Source organism: Ceratotherium simum, chromosome 3 (genome assembly GCF_057802395.1).
Source record: "Ceratotherium simum simum isolate JZ-2026a chromosome 3, ASM5780239v1, whole genome shotgun sequence".
Taxonomy (NCBI): domain Eukaryota; kingdom Metazoa; phylum Chordata; class Mammalia; order Perissodactyla; family Rhinocerotidae; genus Ceratotherium; species Ceratotherium simum.
In genome coordinates this window covers 20,763,746-20,789,730 of record NC_141902.1, presented here as the reverse complement: position 1 = coordinate 20,789,730, position 25,985 = coordinate 20,763,746, and positions in this window count along the sequence as shown.

Here is a 25,985-nt window from a genome sequence, read left to right as displayed (position 1 = left end):
CAGTTTTTTTTTAATTTTTCATAGAATCTCATTCTGTTTTTTATTAATACAAAATACAGAATTTTTCTAATGATACCAATTAGATCTAGTTTTTTCTTCTCCAATGTTTCAAATGTTACTCTTTCATCTGGGATCAGGGGTTAACTTTCTCATTTGTATTGCAAACTTTCTTGACAAATTTGATGGTCCTTCAATATCCTCTCACATTTAATAGTGGGTGGGACTTTCAGGCTGGTAGACTTCAGCTAAGAATGAGCTGGCAGGAATTTAGCTACTATGTAGGGCATCCCCAAACCCATAACACACAAATGTGTGGAGACTCTGTTATTGTGTGGTACAGATACCCTATTGTCCTATTTATTCTAAAACTATTGGTTTAAACTATTTAGAGATGACTTCTTTGGGAGGGATCTGTATGTTTTTTCCTGAAATTGAACTAGAAGTGGTGAGGCTAGGGTAGTTGGACCATTGCACCCAGGTGCACTCAGTCTCTCCAGTTCCCACCCCCACATCTCATACCTACTTCTGCTGTCGCTATATACCTGGTGCCCAGCATCTCTTCATATTCTTCAGGGCCATTCAACTGTATCCTCTGCTACTGTTAACATTTTTTCAACTTTTGTTTTTATTTTATCAGTCCATTCATCTTCATCTATTTTTCATCTTCCAGAGAAGTTTTGGAATTTCTTACCCACACATGTCTTACATTATATACTTTTTATTGATTGAGAAATATACTTTTCTATTTTTCTCTTATTTTGGTGTATTCTTAAGTGAGAGAGATTATAAACATATGTACTTGATTTGTCTTCTTAAATCATAAGTTGATACCATTGTTTTTCTTTTTTAATCAGGGAAGTAATATAATCTGAGCTGTGTTTTAGAAAAATAACACAGTAGTGTGTAATACAGATTGGAGTGGGTATAAGAATTACAGTTTTTGAGGTTGTGTCTAGTCAATATATAAAAAGAAATATAATAAGGATGTGAGCAGTGGAAATGGGAAGGTAGAGCTTTTTAGAGTTGAATCTATGGAATCTGTCAACTCTACTAATGTGCTTTGAACCAAATTTTGCTGCTCTGTAAGTGGTGGAAGTTAAAGAAAAAGCAACATGTCAAATACTATATAAGTTAAAATAGAAAAAAGGCACATGATTAAAAACTTGATTTTTTAAAATACATTTTATTGTGAAAAAATATAGCATATATGGAAAAAAATTATGAACCTGTTAGTACAACTTAACAAATTGTTATAAAGTGACCACCTCTTCCAATTGCTATGCATGAAAACATAACAAACAAATGCAAAACTTGTTTTGTTATGCTTGTGAGTTCTGTGAGGGAGGAATGCGAACAGGGGCACTGGAAGATGGTTTCTCTTTGCTCCACTGTGTCTGTCCTCAGCCTCAAGAAGGCTTGAAGGCTTATTCACACATGAGTTTGGTGATTAATATTGGTAGTTGGCTGGAGGCCTCAGTTTTTCTCCATTGAGGCCTCTCCAGGTAGTTTCTCCATGAGGTCTCTTTTCATAGGCTAATTTAGATATCCTCCCACCATGGTGATTGGATTCCAAGGGTAAGTATCCTGACAGAGAGAGCAAGGCAGAACCTTTTTCCTATTCATGACCTAGCTCACTCCATTTACTACTTCTTTGAGCAGTCGCTAGCCCCCTTTTTAGTCACAATGGAAAATCATAAAAGACAGCATTGCCATCTTTGGAAAATACCACCCAGATGAAGAATTGCCAACAGGATGTAATATACTTGTGTATCTTTCTTTCTTTTTTTTGTTTTGTTTTGTTTTGTTTTGTTTGTGAGGAAGATCAGCCCTGAGCTAACATCCATGCCAATCCTCCTCTTTTCGCTGAGGAAGACTGGCCCTGGGCTAACATCTGTGCCCATCTTCCTTCACTTTACATGGGACGCCGCCACAGCATGGCCTGACAAGCGGTGCATCTGTGTGCGCCCGGGATCCAAACCCAGGCCTCCAGCAGTGGAACACCCACACTTACCCACTACACCACGGGGCCGGCTCCTTGTGTATCTTTCTCGATCCTAAATCTGTGCATTGCCTTAGAGGTAATGACTATCCTGATTTTTATAGTAGTCATTTATTTACATTTTTTTATAATTCTCCACCTTTGTATGTGTCAATAAAGGATATATTTTAGTTTTGGCTAGCTTTTGAACTCTATGTGTATAAAATCATACTGCAACAAATTTTTTGCGTCTTGTCTTTCTCACTCGACACTGTGTATGTGAGATTGATCCATGTTGTTGCTTGTAGCTCATTTTGATAATCACCATGTATTAGAGTCCATTTGGGTCCAGTATCAATGAGAGCCATTACCCTTTTTATTTCTGGAGGACCAGTGAATAGTGAGCCCAGCATGAGGCCTTTGATCGCCCCCAGTAGCCTTCACCTGGAGGCGATCTTGGCCTGCATCCTATACCTGGGACATGGGAGACATCCACTCCAAATAGGACTGTGTCCCTGAAGCCTCTGCTGGAGCAGGTGGGGCACTAGAGTAGTAAAGGTGGTAGGAACAATAGGGGCAGGTCTGAACTGTTGTTCAGGTTATGAAGACTTTCCACAGGCCAATCAACACAGCATTGGGTTGCCGATAGAGTCCCAGAAGCAATGAGGTCAAACCACATTTGCTTCTGGGCTAATGGACACTTACAGCTGATTGGGATAGACTTTTGGATTCCAGAACTCCATCTCTGTCTCAGATCCTTCCCATAGGCTGTACCCTTTCCTGAAATTTGCCAGTTTCCCCCAGTTCAGCAATGGACTGCCCAACATCATAGATGTCTTGTCCCGTGACTGGGCTCAGCATGGATATCAGCGTCCCATAGTGGTTATTAGGGAGAACTGGAGTATTTTGGCTTTCATTCCTGCATTGAATGTGACCCGATCAGGGCCTTCAAAGACAGGGGCATAGATGGTCTATCTCATTCCCAACTCCATAAGAATTTATTGTCCCCCTTTATACATTTCCAGGGTCCCATGTGCCCAGGGAGATCCCCCACATTGAGCTAAGCCTCCCTGAAGGCTATAATAATTCAACCTATAAGGGAATGAGTCCCTTGAACCCTCCGAGTGCCTTGCAGGTGCTGCCGAAGGGAAGGATATGAGCTGATGTTGCTCATTTTCTCTGTATCTTGCCCAGTCAGAGAAATGCCATCATGCCCTGTATCCTAGCCATATCTGGTACTTTCCCTGGCCTTTCACTGTAACTTGGCAGCTGTATCAATAAGCTTGGCGAGCATTTATTTTCTCATCATGAACGTTTCCTGAACTGGGGGCTGCCACTCTGGCTGGGGTTGTTGTTGCTGGACTTTTGCTTTCTTTTGTATTAGGGTTCAGATGGCATGAGGTGCTTCATTCATTTCACTGTCAATTACCACAACATCTTCCTCTTTGCTCTACTCACTTTCCCAGAGATTCCACCTCTTAGTGTCCCATCAGACTTTGTCACAAGCACTTGGACCTTAATCTTTGGCAGTGTGTGCCCTCCTAGCTTGCAAAACAGCATGCTAAGTTCTCCAACTTATTATCCTGCCTTCCCACCTTGTCTGCTAGCCCCAAAGCTAGCAAAGTAGTGGACAATTGCATGTCCTTCTCTAACTTCAGCTCTTCTCTCAACTTTCTAACTTAAGCTTCCGTCTCTAGTTGGGCGTCAGTGGCCAGCTGAACTGCCCACAGTCGAGGTCAGCCCGCTGCAGCAGCCATTTGTTTCCCTTCTTTGCCACACTGCACTATATGCAGTTCCTCAAACAAGTGCACTAGACCAGCCAGTATTTCCAGGGTGTCCCCATAATCTTGTGGCAGTCCACAAGCATCTAACATACAGCCACACCTCCCCACATAGAGGTTGATGGCCAGCCTGGGATTTCCCCCTTAGATGCTTCTTTCCCAAGACCCATTCTTTTTGGATTCCTGGTGGCTCACCAATTGTTTGTTCGCAACCTCTGGAGTTCCCTAGATGAAATTTGAAACTGCCCTCCATACATGGAGGGCAAGGAGAGACTGAAGTAAGAGGCAGAGCACTCTAGATTTGTAGGTGGCAGTTTTAACAAGCAAGAGAACTTACATGCAAGGCTTGCCTTGGGTCACAAGATGAGTAGATTTCTACACCCACTTGTCAGACTCTTAAGAGTTTATATAGAGGTCTTAATGGGGTTCAGTCACATATACAGTCCATATGGTCTCAATATCACATTACTCTCTCATGGCTGTGTCCTTGAAGTAAGTCCTAGTGAAGGAACAGTGGGTGGAACGTACATTTCAAGGACAGGAGAGGGGTTAATGGCAGTCATGTCCTCTTGATGACCTCATCCAACAGGGTCCTAGCAGAGAGATTCTTTCAAGGCTGAAGGCTCAGCAAGTGCCGTGATACAGCCCCTGCTTGACAACCAGGTTGGTTTTAAGAACATGCAGAACTTGGAACATATCTCACTGTCCTTAGACAGAGCCATGCAGCTGGGGAGAGACATCTTCATTTCTGCAACCAAGAGGGGTGTGTACACAAGCGACACACTCAGGATCTACAGTGTGACCAAAGAGGGCATCAGGGAGAAGACCGTTTCCCTGAGAAAGGAATGATTGTGTGCTATTATCATTAATCAGTTCAAAGCTGGTTAATTTTGTGCCTTGGAACTGTCGGACTAAATTTTTTATTAACAAATAAACGCTGAAGTACTCATTTCATAAAAAAAAAAAAAAGAAATATATATATGTATATATATATATATATATCCCTACCTAGGAATATTAGCCTGGATTGGTATTTTCAGCAGAGGACAGGGGAAGGCGATTAGAAACTCTCACTATATAGTGTGTAGAATTATATTTTATCCCACTATTTTCGATCTGTTTCCTTGTTGTTTTCATTCCTTTTTTAGGTGAATCTTAGTTTGGGTCCCTCTAGTTCGTTTATGTAGACCAAATGTTGGCCAACTTTTTTCTGTAAGGGGCCACATAGTACATATTTTTGGCCTTGTGGAACATACAATCTCTGTTACAATTTGTCAACTCCGCACAAAAGCAGCCATGGTCAATATGCAACGGAATAGGCATGGCTGTGTTCCATTAGTTACTTACAAAATTAGTGGTGGGACGAGTCTAACCAGCAGACTGTAGTCTTCTGAGTACAATCTCCAGTACAAAACTTAAATTTTCTGCTTAGTAAGAGAGAAAAAGTACAGGGAATGTGGGTGGAAGGTTAACTTCTTTTCCACATACTACTCAAATCTGAATTTTAACTTCACAACTCACTACCACTTTCTGTGGCTCCTCGTTCCTACACTTCCTGAGCATCTCTGGGGTTCTGCAAGAAAACTTGTTTGCTTCCTATCAGGTTATGCCCATGTAGGAACTTAAATATTCTCAAAAGTTCTGAGAAGTTATTTGTTCTGAAAAGTCAGTAATTTCTCATGCAACCGTTTGCAGTCTTTCCAAATGGCAAAAGATAAAAACAGACAACTTTTATTGCCTCTTTTTATTTTATCTCTCGCCTTTCCCCTTTTGAGTTTGCACTTTACACCTGTGCTGTATTTTATGAAAGTATCAGAAAGAGGTAGAGGGAAAGGCATGTCTTTAGCTGCTTGTCTTCTGCCAAAAGGGGAACTCCTCCTCTTTTGAATCTGATATCTACTGGTTAACTTCCCAACTTTTGCGACTTTTAATTTTAGCACAGTATTAACTTTTTAATGATAACAATCTAATATGTTTATGAAGCTTTTTTTTTTTAACTGAAATCGCATTGCATGCATGGTGAGCGTGACGTTCTCCAGCTATTTATTTGTCGTAACCGAATCACGAATGTTGGTATTGCCTCTTATCCAGAAGTTTGTTTTAATCTTTTCTTCTTTTAGAATGGGATAAATAGAGTAAACATGAATAATAACCAGAGATTGAGGCCTGTGGCCCTTTTTTTCTACCTAGTTAAAGAAGATCAATTGTTATAGCTACACTAAATTTTGCAAAAGTGTATGTTAAAAATCAAACCAACTTGATAACTACTACTATAATAAACAACTGGAATGTTCCAGTTTACTTAACGTTTATTTTTTTGGTATAATTTACACCATAATATTTTTTAACTTAATTTTTAAAATAAAATATTTGATATTCCTCACCTTGGTTATCATCTGGGTATAAGCGTTGGCCGTGTGGAACATATGGTCTCTGTTACAACTACTGGGTATAAGTTTGTATGTGAAGGTTGTGTATTAATAATTTATTAACTCTGCTATGATAGTCAATGAGCTGTTTTTACTATCTTTTTTCCAACAGCTATCTTATTTTCAAAGAGACACTAAGACTGGATCTTCTAACTTTTTTATTTCCCTCTAGTAGAAAGGGTGGGATGATATTTCAGAATATGAACCAGTACCAAAGTTTAACTGCCTTTAGGAGTTTACGTACATCTTGAGTTTTTTTTTTGACATTTTAGAGCAATAAAATAGATTAGTATAAATTAAGTTTAATCCAATCTATTTCCCATCTTTAGTGGTGTGAACTAGGGTATCATAAGGTGTCTAGTTTGATTCTGTCTATTTTATTCAGCTATATGGGAAAAGAAACAGCATACTTACATTAAGGCATATTTATGATCTAAAAGGAACTTTTTCATCTCGGCAAGCTGTGAGGACTGATAAGTCCCTCGTCTATTCACCCATAAACCACTGTGCAGTGACAAGTTTTCTCTCAGTGAGATATTCTCTAGCATTCTGCACAGAAGCCAGTCCATGATAGGTAGAGCTGAGAAATGGTGAGCTCAATCATGAGACCAATTGCTCTCATGGTAAGAATCTGAATAGATACCCTAGGAGTAAAATCATTGAATTTTTATCTTGGCAGCACACACATACATTGATAGATGATTCACTGGCCTGCAGTATAAACTAGACATTACACCATATTCTGATTCTTCTTATGAAGAGCCTAGGACCCAGTAAATCCCCTGTGTTATTATGTACGTTTCTAAGAAATGTGTTCATTGTTTTCTGTAAAACTATGCCTGGGGTATAGGCAGAAGATAATAGTATCCCATACAATATTCATCCCAACCAAGGAAGTAATCATAGAGGAAAATGAGTCAGGCAATTGGTTCACTCTCTAAGTTTCAGAGATTTTACCACCATATACTCTATCAAGCAGAAATTTTTGTCCTTATACAATGGTGGATTGACCTATTAAATTCTTTATTAATATTCTTAATGAGGGTGGAGGGATGTCCTACAAAATGTAGTATATGCTTTGAGCCAGCAGCCAATAGATGGTTTTCTTTCTCCTATAGCTAGAAAATATGAGTCCAGGAACCAAGGGCAAACGTGAGAGTGGCTCTCTATCTGTTGATTCTGATAACCTAGTCACCAATATTGCTTCCCGTCTCCACAGTATTAAATACTGTTGGTCTAAAAATTTTAGTTTTCAAAGAATAATATTTCCACTAAGATAAACAATGTTTTCACCAAACTGCATGCTGAGACTACCACCTGATTCCTTATGACATTGAACCAATGCAGAGGTACAACATACTGCAGTACTTCTATATTGGCATCTGCTCCTAAATAATTAACCTCATTTTAAAGCATATCTTCATTTGCACCTCCTGATTGACTCTTCACCATCTCCACTCGTTACTCTGCTCTGGGAGGCTGAATGGTATAAACCATATCAACAATCTCTGGTTTCTAGTTGGTTTCTGCCAATAGGGAGTCGTGGTGAAAGATCTGAAGGATGAAAAGAGTGAAGTCAGGGTATTGGTGTTCCAGAACTCTCTCTTTAGGATTGCTTCATGCTAACTATTCCCCTGTCCTTAAGGTCACTGTTTCTTTGTAGATAGGTGACTTTACAGATCCTTTCAGTTTTATGTTCATTCCATTCCTTTGTCCTTTTAGACATGAGCATGGTAAAGCTCAGTTGCTTCAGAACCACAGGTTAATGCACTATTCAAGTTGGGATTGTCAAGGGTAAGCATGTCTGTTTGTTTAAGGATATTTTGTTTAAACGTAGTTACATCATTATAGTGAAGAATGCTGATGTTGTCATTGTTATTATTTGGAATGTAATGTCATTTGGAATATAAATATGTATAGAAGGAGCTGTAGGGATGCCTATAGCCAAGGCGGTGGAATGTGCTTGATTGTTTCTTGGCAGCTCAGCCGCGTTGTCCCTCGTCTCTGCTCTCTACATTATCACAAGAAATGGAAGATTGGGAGCTATGTTCTCAGAGTCTTTGCTGACAAGAATTTAGGTTGATTCCACCAGATATTCACTTGAGATTTGGAAGGCAGAAAAGAAGCAAAAGCCATACTAGTAATCTCCAGCAGTGGCAGGCATGCTCATGAGCATTGATAGACATGCATCCTATGGGAGTTTCCTGGAAATTATCTACCTTAGTTCTGCAGGTAGTTGTGACCTAATTGGTGGTTTTCCTGTGATTTCTAAAACTATCCAATTTCATCAAAACTAACTGGATCAACCTTCCTGATCTTCATTATCCTGTCCTTCCAACATTTTTGGAAGCATGTTACTCTCTCAATTAAATTTTTTGTATGTGGAAGGTGTCATTTCTGTTTTCCCGAGTATTCTTGATTTACATATTTCCTTTTAATAGGTATATATATTATATATGTATTATATGTAACCACTATATATATGTAACCATTATATGTACATAACCAGAGTAAAGGCACTAAGGAAGATGAATTATTTATGCTTTCAATTAATTCATGGTATGCTGTTAATAGATAAACAAATTATAATTCCATATTAGAAGTATGCTTAAGTTCTGTGGCTGGCAATAAGACAAGACCAGTTAGAATACTCCAGTTTAGAAATATCGGGGAGGGTTACTCCAGGTGAGTTTTAGCTGAGACTTACTGTATGACTAAGAATTAATCAGGAGAACAAGAAACTATAAAAAGCCTCAATGGAGGAACACATGAGAAGTGTGGCATCAAGTAAGAAGAGCCTAGTGTGCGAGGACTACATGCATTTTGATATTGCAGGAACATTCTAGAGTGAGGAGAGATAATGCTGGGCCTGGGTCATGTAAAGATGAGTTGCCATGTTAAAAATCTTGGACTTTGTCCTATATACATTGTGAAACTAAAACTGGAAGTTTACCAGCTGGAAATCAAATAGATGGATTCAAGGCTCATGAATTAAGAATCATCACAGATTGTGTTATAGGCATGTCAGCAAATTGTATCTTGCTATTGTTATGTTTCTTTTAAAAAAATAACTAGCTACAGGACATGTTGATTGTCCCTTAAAATATTGCAGATTAATTTATATATGAGTAAAGGGCTCCTTCCAATAACTATACTATAAGTTAGGATTGACTGTAGTCATGAAATATGATGGCAGCACTTAGACTTTTCATTGTCTAATTAAATTTAAATTCTATTTTTGAACTTTTGCTCTAGTTGGCCATTCATCACAATTATAGCAAAACATTCAGAAAGGAAGCAGATCTAACTTGAAAGCTCTCACAGAATACTAAGTTACACTTTTAGACACTCAATCTAATTTGATAGTACATGAAATCAGTGAAGAATTTCTTATCATTTAAATATTTATATATCACAAACAAACATTATTCTTTGATTTTTCTTCCTTTCACTCATGCATACAAAAACAATCTATTTTCCTCAAAATATCTAGGAAGTAAAATAAAATCTCCTTAAGGCTTTAATACTTCTTTTTTGTAAAATTTGTATGTGAGTGGGTAGAAACACATCATTGACTTTTCTATTAATTATTTAACTTGAATAAGTACATAGATTTAAAGGAAGAATATTTAAAATTCTGATGTCAAACCTGAAAAATACATTTCTACATTGAAACTTACTTAGAAATCACAACTTGTTGTTATCTAGTTATTTAAAAACGATTTAGTAGATAATATTTAGTTTAGTTTTACTACTTAGGCTTATTTGTAAAATTTTGTTTCCAAAAGGAGTATATAATTCAGTATTTACACAAATTCATATGATCAATTTTATTGTTAGTTGGAAAGGTTTTTTTATTATATTTTACTTAGTTTTCTGTAATAACCACATGTAACTCATTAAATCTATTTATTTGGATAGCTGGTTCAGAGTGTTAGCAGAAAGCATATGGGAAGCATTTGACACCTAGTATCGTGTGTGAGAGGTTGTTAATTAAGTCATGTCAAATATACAAACATGATTATAATTTTCCGATAATCTGGTGTTATGTTCTCCTTGAGATCAATGTACGCATTAACTAACTAGAAAAATAATTGCCTTTTGTGGATTAAGATACTGAAGCAAAAATAATCTGCATGAGAATATTTCCAGAATTAACATTGTAATTCTTCTATTTGACAACAGAAAGATAAGGCCAAAAATTTGGCCATCATCCTGCTAGTATTTCTCACTATAATTTACAGCTCTGTCTAGGTCAGTGAGTTGACTAGATAGATGTCAATCTGTCTAGTGAAACAGAGTCAGCATTAAAAACACTGTTATGTTTGGAACACTATTTTCAAAATTAAATTTCCTAAACTCTTTCTTGGCAAGCCCTTACTTTCCTTGGAAGGAGGCAAAAGTGGTTACATATTAGCGTGAGAGTGAAAGTGAGGGTCTTTGCAGAGAACAATCAATAGAAATGACGTAACTGAATGAACATCAAGGGTTTACTGTCAGTTCATCAGATTTCCCTTGGTAATTATGTAATTTAAAGTTGTGACCTTCAGTGGAAATGGATAGTCTTACAAATTGCCCCCAATTGAGAGTTAAAATCTATCTGAGATCCTATGAAAATAAAGTTGATTATATCTCCTTTGTGTATATCAAACACACACACATACATAAACTAACAATATATTAAAAAACCTAGTTACATGAACACCTGACTTGAATATAATATAATATAATTTTATTTTATAAATAAAATAAAGGCCCGAAATAGATATAAGATAAGGAAAAACACAAATCAGATTTAGATTTGTTATTGATCTAGAGTAATAAGATAACATCCTTTGCCTTCCAATCCCAATGCAATATCATCTTAAACTTTACAAGGAAAATATTTGCTTTTCTATCATTGAGCCAAACTACTTCTTCAGAAGTAGACTTCTGAAGTCTACAGAATACAGTCTACAGTCTACAGAAGTAGACTGTATATGTCTTATCCTAGTTTATCCCATGTTATTTTAACAGCATCCTTAGAAGAGTTTCTCTAATTAAATAAATCTTATTGAAATAACTTCATTTGGGGGCATAGGCATTTTCTTCTTCCTGAAAGCACTGTATTTACTCAAATATTTCAAATGTCTAACATGCCTCTAATTTGTGGGGTGAAATATAAGATTATATTTCTTCCACACATATGTTTCTCTAAGCTGGCTGTAGTAGTCAGAGATAGCAGTTCTGAAATCTAAAGATTCAGCAAGAGCAATTTAAGAGGTGCACATTGATTAATTCAATGTCCATGTTACTATGTTTTGACATCTTTAACTCTTTTGTCAAAATCTTAGAGATACCACTACAAAAGAATATTGCTGATGGAATTTCTAGTAGATCACCAATTCTACCTACATGCTCATGCTCATGGCTCAGGTAGAAGCACCACCTTATGAGGCCCTCTTTCTTGATTCCGTAGCCCAGTTTACCAGGAAATACATGTAGATAAAATAAAACTATGCCCAGATTCAACATATTCGGTCAATATTATTAAGCATGCAATTATAGAAACATCTTATTATAACTAATACTCAGTTACTTTCAGAAATTTTGAGAGCTAAAAGTAATCTGATGACTCAAAGCACAACTCTAATATTTTTGAAGGTAGAGATGAAAACACTAAGGAGTTAGTGAAAATAAAGAAAGAAAGTGACATTTCTGGAGATGATAATATAATATTTATTGTGGTAGAAGCTTTCACATGACACACCTGTCACGTAATTATAAGGAAAATTCTATAAAATATAAAGAAATGTAGTTGTTAAGTCAGATTTTTAAAAAGTTTGATGGCTCAAACTACAACACAGAATAATAATAAAAACATGTATATTTTCTATATATTTAACATAATTTAACCATAATTATGTTTAAAAACTAAAAATGACGTATAGACAGATTCTGATATGAATTTCTAGTTTTCTTTAATTTTACATAAATTATTTAAAGCATTAACATAGGAGTAGCATGAAAATGGAATTTCTTCAGGTTAAGTCTTCTGTGTTCTGCTCATCAACTTCTGTGAGTCCTACGCTATTGTCTACACTCTTCATGAAGACATGTCGGGCCGTACATATCTGGTTAATTGTGGAGTCCCGGGGACTTGATAGGAAACCTGGACTACAGAACTCACTTAGTAAATATGGTTGAGCAAACAAATTCAAATTTGAAAGTGGGTGCCACTTTGTACATCAAAACTAGCATATTCTCAGTCATTAGATCCATAATTATTCAAAATTTATTAAATAACATAGTTTTTATATCTGATATTTCTAAGGGATTTTATTTCCTGTTAATCTCTGCAATATGCGTGTCACTACATACTCATTTTATGAGGAATGTATTTTCTATCTTTTTGCAAGGAATTGAGTTAAGTGAGTTAGAATTTATAAAGCTCTTCGGCCAGAGCTCGGCACATATTTTTATTGTTGCTTTCTACTAATTACCTTTGACCTGAGCATGCTGGGTCCTATGTTTATGTGTGGTGATGCAGCAACGGAAAGTTCTTTTGTTTTTTGTTTGTTTGCTTTGGTAAAAAAGAGTAGGTTCTTTAATGGAGTCTGAGCAGAAAATGAATTGACTATTTGGTAAAAACATGGAGCCTTTGAGACTTTATTTTGCTCATTGAAGCAATGATATTTTTGTTTTTGCTTTTGATTTTCAGTGTAAAAATGGTTGTTGCTGCTTTGTATTGAGCAATTGATGTATTAAATCACACCAGTGATGAGTGTCTTGTATAGAATGAAGTCTTACCTCCTCAGGAAGTGATTCTTATACTAACTGATTTTTCATGCCATGGCTTCAGTGACCAGTTCTTCTCTAACAGCACTATAATGCAGTCCACAGGGTAGCAGTCTGTATTCTAACCTTTTGGTTGCTTTATCTGCTTCAGATAAATTAGTCTGGATTCTATCTGGAGGGAAAAATGGAGTTTATGGAATCTCAAGCTCATTCTCATCTTGTCATTCTATGATAAATCGTGTTGGTTATAAAACCAATTGTCCTCTAGGGGCAAATATAAAATAGCTCTACAAGTATATCTGAGCTATGCATCTATTGCTTCCAATAAATGTTTGCTTTTTTAACTCAGTCTCAATGTAGGTGTATTTCAGAAATACAAAGCAACTTGTATGCTTGTGTTAGTTTTTAAAAAAAGTAACTCTGTCCTTTATTCCTTTAATAATATACTTAGACATTAAGTGGTATAACTAGGGCATGAAAACAAAAGTTTCTTATTCTTCTTTTTTAAACACAGCCTTCAGACTGAGCCAATATATTTGGAATTGAACCCTATATTTTTAACTTAAATTTCATTTATCTATCCCAAACTACTTTCAAAGAAAATTAGACTCTTGCTCTGACCACCACTTTACCAAATTAGAAAAAAATAAATCTCAGGCTTTGATTCCCTTTACTTAAATAAGAAGACTGGTTAGTAACTTTTACTGATAGGTCTCAGGTTGTAAGGCATGGCTAATGTGCTCTAAAATTACCATAGTTGGAGTTAAAGATATATAATCCTATAAATAAAAAGGAAATCTTCTTACCTATACTGATTGTCTAATATCTAGGTAGGCAGGGCTTTGGTTTTGGAATGACATAGATCTGTATTTTTACCCTAGTTTCAATACACTAGCCGTGCAACTGATAGTAAGTTTTGTGGGAATTAAATAAGATGAAGTACTTTAAATTGCCTGGGATACTTTTTTCGTATTTTAGTTAAAAAACTGTAGTTATTATTATTATTGCCAATTATTCAAGCCATTCTTTTCCACCATAGCCACAAGGATATCAGCCATAGAGTACTAAGATGCCATGTATTTTCTATTTTTACAGTAGAGGAACTGTCACTAAGAGTAATTCCTATGAAATATAAAGTACAGTCAATGCTCTCAATAAATCTATGATCTAGTCCTGACCCAAGTAAATATCTGTATGTCAAGTGACACAGGAAACAAGAAACAAGGAGATTAAGAGAAGGGAATAGGTCACTATGAACCAGAAGAGTAAGATGATAATAATAGTGACATTGAGGGCTCTCGATGTATATCTCCCTTAAAACAAAGACTGAAAGAAGTAAAGCTGAAATATTAGCTCTCAAATTACGAACGTGGCAATTGAGGCTTAGAAAAGCTAATTGTATTGCCCAAAGTCACTCAGTTACTGGAGGGTACAACAAGATTTGGAAAACAAGGAGTCTAACACGAGAGCTTGTGTACTTAATAATCACAAAATACAACTTTTTTTGTTCAAGATTTTTAGGCAACAAAGGAGGCTTTAGGTGAATTTATGTACATCAAAGGGTGGAACAAAGCAAAAAGTACAGGTTGAGCATGTGGTTACTTGCAGGAGGGGTGAAAAGTCTTGTCCAATTTCAGGGGATATTTTAGACTAGGTTACTTAAGATGGGAATGATAGAAATGAGATGGTCTGAAGACACCTTTGAATTCAGACAATAGAGGAATTAGTTCCAGCCTCAACCAAAAATATGCACACAAATATATACCTTTTCAGAAATTCTGATTAAAAGTGTACAGAATTATCATTATTATTTTTGTGTGTGTGAGGAAGATAGGCCTGAGCTAACATCTGTCACCAATCCTCCCCCCTTTTATTTTTTTTTTTTTTTGCTGAAGAAGATTGGTCCTGGGCCCGTGCCCATCTCTCCACTTTATATGGGACGCTGCCACAGCATGGCTTGACAAGCAGTCCATCGGTGCGTGCCTGGGATCTGAACCCCGGGCCTCTGCAGCAGAGTTCGTACACTTAACCGCTATGCCACCGGGCCAGTCCCAAAAGTACAGAATAATTTTGCTTTTCCAATATTTTGACGTCATCTTTTTGTTTCTCAAAATTAGTTGGAAACATCCATCATGCACTGTTACTGACTCAATATGGCAAGAATAGTGCCAGGGCTTACTTATACGGGACCTCAATTCAGTGAAAACTGATTTATTATGTTGATAACTGATGATCATAATGATTACTCTGAGGCAAAGCAATATCATAAAGTTCTACTTAAACCTGTAGAAAAGATTTTATAGTTTAGCAATGTTCTATTTTTTAAAAATTGATTTCCATCGGTATCATATTGCATAAGATTTTTAATAACCACCAATTAAAATTAATATTGTACACATACCATTTCCAGACATGTTAAGTTAACTATAGTTTTTGTTGTTGTTGGGAAGATAAGAGACTTGTCTGAGTTGGGAAGGAAAGTTCTTCATGTTACTGTTGTATTACTATGTGTTGTATTGCTTTGTATTACTATGTATTAATATCATACAATATAGTGGGTTGTGTTCATGTAAATAGTGTAGATGTGGAAAGTTCAGACAGGGGTTTTCAAAGAAATAATAACCTTGAGTTACACTCACGAAAATGCCCTCCAGATTCAATATAACCATATGTAATTTGAAAATATAATATTAACGGTATATTTTAACTCTATAGTGGTTTCATTTTTATGAACTTTTCTTGTATTGACTTCATTGTATAACATCAGTGATTTTGGTTAGATGTAATCAACCATGCACTTAGCTAGTCTGTTGTGCAAGCAACATTATATGTGTGTGTGTATATATATAGAGAAAGGGACACAGACAGACAGACAGACAGGGAGACAAAGACAGACAGAGAGAACTCCACATGATTCAGTTTTATCTAAATAGATTCTTCTTTCCCTTTTGAATGCATGCTTATCAAGCTTCTTTGCTTTTACTAATGCCTACAGTTTTTGTTTTTTTTGTGTGTGAGGAAGATCAGCCCTGAGCTAACATCCATGCTAATCCTCCTCTTTTTGCTGAGGGAGACGAGCTCTGAGCTAACATCTATTGCCAATCCTCCTCCTTTTTTTTTTTCCCCCCAAAGCCCCAGTAGATAGTTGTATGTCATAGTTGCACATCCTTCTAGTTGCTGTATGTGGGACGCGGCCTCAGCATGGCGGGAGAAGCGGTGCCTTGGTGCACGCCCAGGATCCGAACCGGGCCGCCAGTAGCAAGAGCGCGAGCACTTAACCGCTAAGCCACGGGGCTGGCCCATTAATGCCTACAGTTTTATCCTATCATACATTCTTGGCTTTTAAATGATAAATCTATAAAATTCAATAAAGCTTCCTTAGACTCTTTCTATGCAGCACCTGTTCTTTTTGGTACTCATATGAAGTTTTGTATTTTTTGTAAATTATCAAACCAAATTACATAAACACATCTGCTCATCTAAGATACTTTATAAACAATAAAAATGGTTACAATAGGATGGCTAATTTCCTAACAATATTAATTGCGAATATTCTCTAGTTTTAGAGCACAACGGCAAGATTATACTTTCCAGTATTATTTCCAGTAGGAAATTTGAAAGTCTTTGCAGAATGGCTTTTCTCTTTGTTTCAGTCTTTTAACAGCGATATATTAGATTATAACTGACTGATTCTTAATGCGAAAACTAAATATGAAAATCTAATTTACATGTCAAAGCAAAGACAAGATAGGAAGAGAGGTTGAAAGGCTAAATTAATCATTTTATATTTATAATTAGAACGTATCTGTACCTATAACACATGACAATATGCATACTTTTATATGAAAATAGTGATTATATCAAATCATGAGTTTGCTTTTCTTCCAGTGAAGGAGCTTCCCCCCATTGGCTTCATGTTATTTTCACTAATGAAGGAAGATGTTATTGATGTCTCTCAGAGAAACTGTCTTCAAAACCAACCTCTTGAAATTTGAAACTTATCTAATCAAAATATTCTACTTTAGAAGCAATACCCACTCATTTTATTACTATAAGCTTAATGGTTCTAGAGGAATTGCATTTAATATTCCCTTTGAATCTGATTTTTCAAAATCAATTAATTCTTAATTCTAATTTCAGTTCTTCTGGGCCATTGATTCTTTTCCTCATTAGGCTCTTTTAATCACTTGACTTCCTCAAAAAGCAACAATTCAACTTTCTTGGAGAAAAGTTTCCTATGAAAAAAATTAAATGAACATAAATGTAACAACCTAAATACATCTTCACTACTAATGCTTCTTTTCCTGCATTTGTAGTGTGAAGAAGCATACACCAGACAAACAAAATGGGATTCCTTCTGCACATATGTCTTTAACCTTCACTAGCACTGTTGAAGCCACCTGGCACTTTATAAGAATATTAAATACAATGTTATTTTTATACTGTGTCCTGTACTGGATGTGGTAATTTTTTCGAAACATTGAAATAGGCTAGAAAAAAATTTTATACACTGTCAAATGCATGTATAACTATTTATTTTCTTAAATGTTTGTAGCCCTTAATTTGGATTGTACGTGCATGTGTGTAAATCTTTGTTACTACCTTTTTGGGACTTATGCTCAGCCTTGTTATTTTTGCTATATTTCTCAAAAAATTCCATCTTCAAAAATGTTTTTTGAGAATATTGTTTTACAAGGTTGTTTCCGGAGCCGGTGTTTCAGATTTTGTCAAGTATAATTCAACAAACCATAAATTCAGAAAACTACCAGAGATTTGGGGTAAAATAATTATTGATCAGGCTTAAGGAGACTGACAAAGTCAGTACTGGGTGACTCAGAACACATTTACTCGTTGATTCCTTCTTTCACAAGTTTGAGCATCTGCTGTGAATGGAGAAAGTGGTTTGGATCTTTGCGTTGATCTCGTGGAGTCAATTATTTCATCTTAACGACATTTAGAATCAGGGGCAACCAAAACAATATTTCTCTTCCAACTCTTCTTTCCCACCCCATTCTTTCCCTGGTAAACACTTTCTTTCCTTATTTTGTTGGGTGATAAAAACAAATGGACATTTATTTGATGGGGACTTATTCCTTTAATTGATGAATGTCATTATCAAGTTTTCTTTCTTCTTCTCTCATAGTATATTGCTGATACCTCTATTAAAGTATCAATTCATATTCCTTTATATTCTTATCATATTCTTATCACTAATAAGTTTTATATTGACTATCTCCCACCAATTGTAGTGAAAGCTTTCTGAAGGCAGGGTATTTTGCAAATCCAATTTAGTTACAGTACTTGGCACTACACAAGGGTCTCAGATGGCATGGAGGTTTGCCAAAGAAGAGACAAGAGCTTAATGAGAATGAATAATACCAAAAATGCTCAAATCATCTTAAGAACACTTTCTTTGAAGGCCAAATTTCTATAAATGTAATTTTAAAAACAAAGATGATAACTTTTTATAATTCATTTCTCTGCTTTAGTGCCATTTTAACCTCTGTTTTCTAGGGAGCCAGTGGCACATTCCTTTCCCTATATTTTTTTCTTTCCAAGACTGTTCTCAGTGTAGAATCCTTAAGAGAACATGGAGGCACTGCTGGAAGGGAATACACTCTTAATAAGGAATACTGTGCTACTATTTTAAAGTATATATGAAACTCAAGCTGAAAGTATATCCTTAACCAAAAGAATAGGTTTCCAATTTTGGAAGTTCCAGCATTGAAAAACTAGTCTGAAATGTATTCTTGAGTCATAATACCAATTTGGTACCCTCAATTTTATATAAAGTTACCTAATTTTGTTAAGCAACTTTAAGATAGTGTGATTATTGCTTTATGCAAATTATTTCAAATATTCCTAGAGCAACACTGTAAGAAAGGTATTATCTCAAGTTTCTAGAAGAAGAAATTGACATCAAAGAGATTAAGGAATTTGCCTGAGGACACACGGTAAGTGAAGGACTCATATTAGAACATAGATTTCTTTGACTCCAAATCAATGTTCTTTCTACCGATTTGCATATTCACTAGATTCAGACAATTTCTTTCTGAAAATATGAGTTAGATGATATTCCAGAAATAAAGAGGAGTTTTTGATTTTTATACCTATATTATTATTATTGTTATTATCGTTTATTATAAAAACACATACACTGTCAAAAGTTGGTTTCTGAAGTTTTGACTTATGGCAAAAGTATATTTATTCAAAAACAAACTAACCAAAGACTATAACTTTACCCCATATAGCAGTGGTTCTTAATCATCACTATGAACTAGAATCACATTAGCTTTGAAAAATCTTGGTTCTGAGGCTCAAGACCAGGTATTCTGATTTAACTGATGTGAGTTGAGAGGCTTGCATATCTATCTCTCTATCTTTCTATCTCTCTAAAATACTTAACGCCCAGGATTGAGAACCCTTGCATATGTAGTACAAATGTGAACACAATGTATGTGGAAAGAACCCTTTTATAAAAATTTTTGATGTGCTCTATTTCCAGAGTTGATTTTCTGAAATGTTGATGAGTTTTCTGTAAGCACCATAAATATGAACAGTACATGTTGAATCTCCCTACTACCTGACAGCTCAGAATTTAACTGTATCAGACAGAGTAGGCTAGGATATTCTGCAGTAACGAATAATCCTAATATCTTAGCAGCTGAACACAGCAGTTCATTTCTCACAGGTATAAAATTCACTGTAAGTCCCGTTACCTTTCCAAGATTTCATGCAATGACTGACTGATCTTCATCACTTCTCTCTTGTCGCCTCTGTAGTCACTGTGACGAGCAAAGAAACCACGAGAGCTCATCTCCACTATTTGTCAGAATTGATGTGTATTATCATAGTCCATTTGTTAGAACTCTTCACAAGTCCTCACAGAATTTCCGGGGGGTTGGGTAATGTAATGAAACACGTGGAGTATGTGGTTGACAGTACTGTTTCTGCCACAGTAACTGAACTAAAGGGACAGCTTTATCTGCTTTTAATTAGGGAGAGAGAGAGGAGATAGATAGATGTTGAGGTGCTCGAAGGCGATGGATAGCAGTATACGCGGTAGAATTTGAAATGTTCCATATAGCTTCACTCTCCTGAAAGTACAAGTTTTTAGAAAATGCTTTTTTAATTTTTCCCCTGAATGGGCTGCTATTTTTGTTTTCCTTTCTTGAAAAATTTATCTCTTGAAATTTTTAGGAGTGTATCTGTATTATGGTGAAATTAAAGCAAGCAGTTTCCTCTTAGCATTGGCAATATAGCCCAGAAAACACAGAGTGAGTCAGATGGCAAAAACGGTGGAAGTCAAACACGTGGGAATGAAAGTCAGGTGGTTTGGTTGACACTATTCCAATGTGATTGCCTATGATTGTAGAGATGAGTTAGTTTGGATCTCCTATTTAGTACCCCTGAGATGAAAATAATCTTGAAATGAAAAGCTTCAAAAGGCATAGAACATTTATATTTTTCTTATCCTGGTTAGTTTGACACATACCTTTGAAAATATAAGCACATGATTCATTTAGGAAATTTGTTGTTAAGAGCAGCCACCTCTAGGTAGCTTCTGGTATATACAGGCTAATGACAGTTTATAACTTTTACCGAGACTCAAACATGGAGAATATGGGCAGTCTGAGGAGAAGCACTGTTTTAAGCAACAAGAGAAAGCACATGATTTTTTCAGTGTCAAGTGCTCAAAATCAGTTGTTGTTTCTATTAGCCATCAGTTTTATCTGCTAAGCTTAGGAATATTTCAGGGAATGATCTGTTCTAGGGGTTGTTCTCTTTTTATAAAATCTTACCTCATATTCATTCCTTATTCTGTTTTTCTCTTTGTCCTCTATCCTAATTCTAATATCCTTCCAAATGGCTCAACCTAATTCTTGAGCAATTATTCAATCTAGATAGCTGTTGAGATATACAAAGCTTAACTGGAGAGGCCTCCTCACTTCCATGGCTGATAGTCAATTGATGAAGAAAGTCAATATGATTAGTGTCATGTAAGGATGTAAATATCATGTGTAGTAGTATAGAGACTGATAAAAGCATTTGATAGAAGATATTAAGTGATTAATAGGCATAGTGGCATTTAAGCTGAACTGTAAAGGATGGTGAGGATTTTCACAAGTGGAGATGACGGCAAGGAGAATTACTTAGAGCAGTAGCAATGTAAGTAATCGTGTAGATATGGGGAAATGTTTAGAGTGTCGGGAAGGTTAAGTGATCCAGCATAGGTCAAAAAAGTCTGCACGAACAGGTGAATTTTCTGAAATGTATATGTTACAGCCTGTTCAGAGAGGATCTACAATTTCATTCTAAAAGTTAAGCTTATTCTGTATGGGGTCAAAGGTTCTTGGGCCATAGTTGATACGATTATGCCAGGCTTTGAGTAAATTAATTAAGTAAGAAAAGATACTTAACAAGGAAAACATTTAAGAGGTTATTGAAATATCTTGTGAGAAATGATGAGATGTGAAACTAAATCAATAACATAAAGGAAAAGGGATGAATGCCAAAGATATTTGTGGGTAGATGCCCTTGTGTACTTACCATGGAAGAGTAAATACGTGGAAGGGTGAGGAATTAAAAGAATTTTGTGGATTTAAGTATAGATGACTGGGTATTTTTTGGTGGCTTTATCAAAAACAAAAAGCTAAAAGCACAGACAGACTACATTTTGTGGATGAATATAATGAGTCTAACTTGGTGTGTTTCAGAACATTGGTTTGGAAAAGAGAATTACTTCAACTGAGCAGTCTGGACTTTCCTTACTCTGATTAGCCATTCTCAGTGAATCTTATTCTAGCAGGATGTAGTGAAAATTCTGTATGTGTCTGAGGTCAGACTTCATTTGAACCAAAGGTCCTCTAATCTCTTGTGTGCCATATCTGATTCTCTTGTCCAAAACCTTATCTAACTGACCAAATTGATCTCCAGCTTGGGCACACTTCCTGGTATCTTATTGCTAGATGGTTTTTTGAGCATTATTTTCTTCTTGACCTCTACTTTTTTCAAACTCCTTAATCTGTACCATCCTACTGATTTGCCATTTATTACTACCTCTTCCTTATATCCATCTTGATTCTTCTGCTTCTGGATTTCATCCTTTTATCCTTAACCTACCATTGCCTCTGACCCAGAAATAGGGCTTATAACTCACTCGTAGAAAATATGATACATAATAAAGAAGCATCAAAGTAGAATTAAGATAGAAACAGCCATTCTGGATAAGTCTATAAGGCCAATTCACTTCCTTGGTAACTTTTTTGTGTAAATGGAGGCTAGGAGTGAACATTTTGGAATGGCATTGTCCAAGAGTCAGAGGCTCATTTAAATGTTTAGTGTATAGACCAGGGATGAGAGTGAAACATAGTTATATAAAAATAACAACTATTCTAGTTTTCTTCAATTCCCACTCAGTCATTGAAGACATCTAGTATTAATTGTCAAGGGCATTTAAAAGCACCGTTTCATACAATTACTGGAAATAAATGTGTGCCAGGATACACAGACTCATGGCATATTAAAGTTGCAGTGATATTTATGTGTGATTTAATTTTATGACTTATTTGAGAGTAGGATCGCCACTTTTACTTTTTCTGTTCTACCACATTATGTCTACTGCTTTATATATAATGAACAATAAATGATAGGATCATAAGTGTGACTTGTATCAATGAAATAAATATATTATCTCAGCTTGAATTTCACACCTTTTTCCATAGACTTATTTTATGATGAATTTAAAATAAACGGAATCATTTGAAAGGTAGCATTTCTCTCCATACAGCACATACAATTCCCAGAGGATGGTATTTATGTTCCTTTGAATGACAGTCAACACTGTAGAAATGTAGTTAGAAGGATTGTAGGTCAAAGATCTTGGATGTGAGTGACATTGGCAGCATAAAGAAATGATCAGGGAATAAGTTTTTTTGAACTTTGCCAGTCAATTTTTAAAAGTCAGAAGTCTATAAAGAAACCTAAAGGAAAGATTTGTCAAATGCAGTTATATTCCAGAAAAATGGAAACAATATGAAATAAGAAAGGCAGAAAACAAAAGACACGTAAGCTGAGCTTCGGGTCACAATTAGTAGTAAAGAGGAACTTTTTTTTTTTCTTTTTTAATTTTTTATTTTGAAATGATTTTAGATTTACTGAAGAGTTGCCAAGATAGTACAGAGAGTTCCCGTATGCCCTGCATCCAACTATGCCTAATGTTAACAGCTCATATGATCTGGTACATTTATCAAAACTGAGAAATTAACATTGGTACAATACTATTAACTAACTACAGACTTGTGTTTCACAAGTGTTTTCACTAATATCCTTTTTCTGATCCAGGATTCGTTACAGGATACCATGATTCACTTAGTCATCCTGTCTTAGTTTCCTTCAATCTGTTATTTTGTTGACCTTAACACTTTGAAGCATGCTGGTGTGGTAGAATGTCTCTCAGTGTAAGTTTGTCTAATGTGTCTCATAATTAGACTGAGATTATGGGTTTGGGGGAAGGATACCACAGAGATGAAGTGGACTTCTCACATTATATCACGAGTACATAATATCATCATGAATTGTTACCGTTGATTTTAGCCTTAATCATTCAGTTAAGATGGTATTTCCAGGTTTCTTGACTATAGAGTTATTACTTTGCCCCTTTCCATATTCTATTCATTAGAAACAAGCTACTAAATTCAGCCACCACTGAAGTGGAGAGGAATTCAGCCCCACCACCTAAAGGGAAGAATATCAAGAATTTGTGGACATATTTTAAAACCACCACAGTAGTTAATAAGTATTTTGAGCAATCTATGTTGAGACCACGCAAATATCCTATTCTGTTTAAAGTTTTGCCCCCTAATTTCAGCATTCATCAGTGGATCTTGCCTGCATATTGGCACTTCCTTTCTTTCTGTTACTACAAGAAACTCCAGGCTCATCTTGTGTTTTCTGCCCTAGCTTTAGAATTAGCCATTTCTCTAAGGATCTCCTAGATCTGTTTATTGGAGAATAATATTTAGAAACCAAGATATATATGCTCATTTCTCCTGAGGTGTCACTATTTATAGGCCATCTTAACATACAGAACCAGGAAATATATGTATGTATACTAATTCATGCATATAAACATTTATTTAAGTATCTATCTGCCTGTCAGTCTATCTATCTGTGATCTATCTCTGATTCTATTCTGGCATCACAGGGTTCAATCTAGCCTACCCTCTTCTTATTTGTAACTTATGCCTCTTACAATAAGAAACCTGGTTCCTATTTTCCATAATTTATGTACTTATTTGTTCAACCCAGTATATATGTAGTTTCAGAATTACCAATGACAGTACGATGTATATAGACAGTTGCTTTTGTATTTGGCTCACACTATTCAATCTAAACACTGCTTTCCAGTTAGTTAAGTCAACTTCTTTTATCCTCCCCACTTCCTTCTGTGAGATTATGCCATCCATTTTAATATAGTGAGATTAATTCTCCACAATGAGTATTCTATTCCAAGATCTCCTGATATCCTGGTTAACTTTTTTTTTTAATTTGCTCATAGTAAAATTTATTTTTTGTGGATTACAGTTCTACTGGTTTCGAAAAATGCATAGAGTCGTGTGTTTACTGACACACTACCACATAGAATACTCCACAGCCTAAAAATTCTCCTGTGTAGCCCTTTTGTAGTCATAAAATAAAATCAGCTAATACTGAAATATGAGGAATTAATTTTAAATAGATGTAAAGAGTTCTTGGTAACAGTGTGGTAAGGTGTCAATAAATATTTACTAAATTGAATTGAACTTAATCTAAAAATATTTTTTTAATTCTAAGTAGATGATGGTGGTTAGAGTATGGCCCTGCTTATAAGCTTTAACGTTTCTTACTCTTTTGTACTATGTGTCTATAATTAATCTAAAATTTATTTAAAAGTGATATATAGGTGAAGAATTGAAATCCAACATTCCAAATTGAATCTCTTTTACTGACAATATTTCCATATTCCAGATTACTTTATCTTTACTTCAGTCAGAAGATGAGGATCTGAAAAGATCATCTCTCATGAACACTGTCTCCTGGAGATTTGTAATAATAATATATATTTATTCCTCTTGTACTTATATAACTTCAGGTCTTTCATAGCAAACGTCTAGAGGAAAACACTTTATGGGCTGGAGTAAAATGGTATTTTCACAGCATGGGACATGTAAGGACCATGACTTTGCAGGACTTGAATCTCCACGAGCCTTGAGTGATAAAATTATAATGAAGGTATCAAACCAGACTAAATGGTCACAAAGTTGCATTCTCTTTTATGTCAGAATTTATGTTTTAGTGATATGTTTCACTGATTGAAATAATAATGGTTGCTATTCATTGGTCATCTAACTAACTTTGATTTACCAAGCAACCTTAGAAAGTATACATCATTAGCATCATTTTATTATGAGATAATATATTTCAGTGATATCTCAGAGCTGTTTGAAATGAATGACTTAAAATACCACTGTTAAATCTAAGTTTAAGATCTTGCTCCTTCCATTATCCCTGTTTTTCTAGTGAAGCAGTATTCATTTATTCATTTCAACATTTTTATTTTTATGTGAGACAATAACTCTGACCAAGAATTGCTAGAAAGGAGAGGGGACTGTAGTCTAAGATGAAGTTCATACCCACCCCAGTAACTGTAGTGCTTAGACCTCCACTTTCTAAAATTTAACCTGTGCATTGTCCCTGACACTGTTTGTCAATCACTGTTTCCAAACGCTGCAGTTTAGCCCAACAAATGTCAGACAATTGTTGAACTACATATTTTGACTTTTTGCGATAGTGTATTCTCATCAGTTATGTTATATTGGGTCCTTACAGCAAAATTATATTCATAGAAGGTGACCTGACAGAATGTAGAGGAGCATTGCAGCCTGACTTTGAATGATTGTTTTAAATTTCCTTATTGAGTAACATTTAGGTATTTTCCCTGAAAATACAAATTGTGATATCTAATTTGAAGATTTTTGT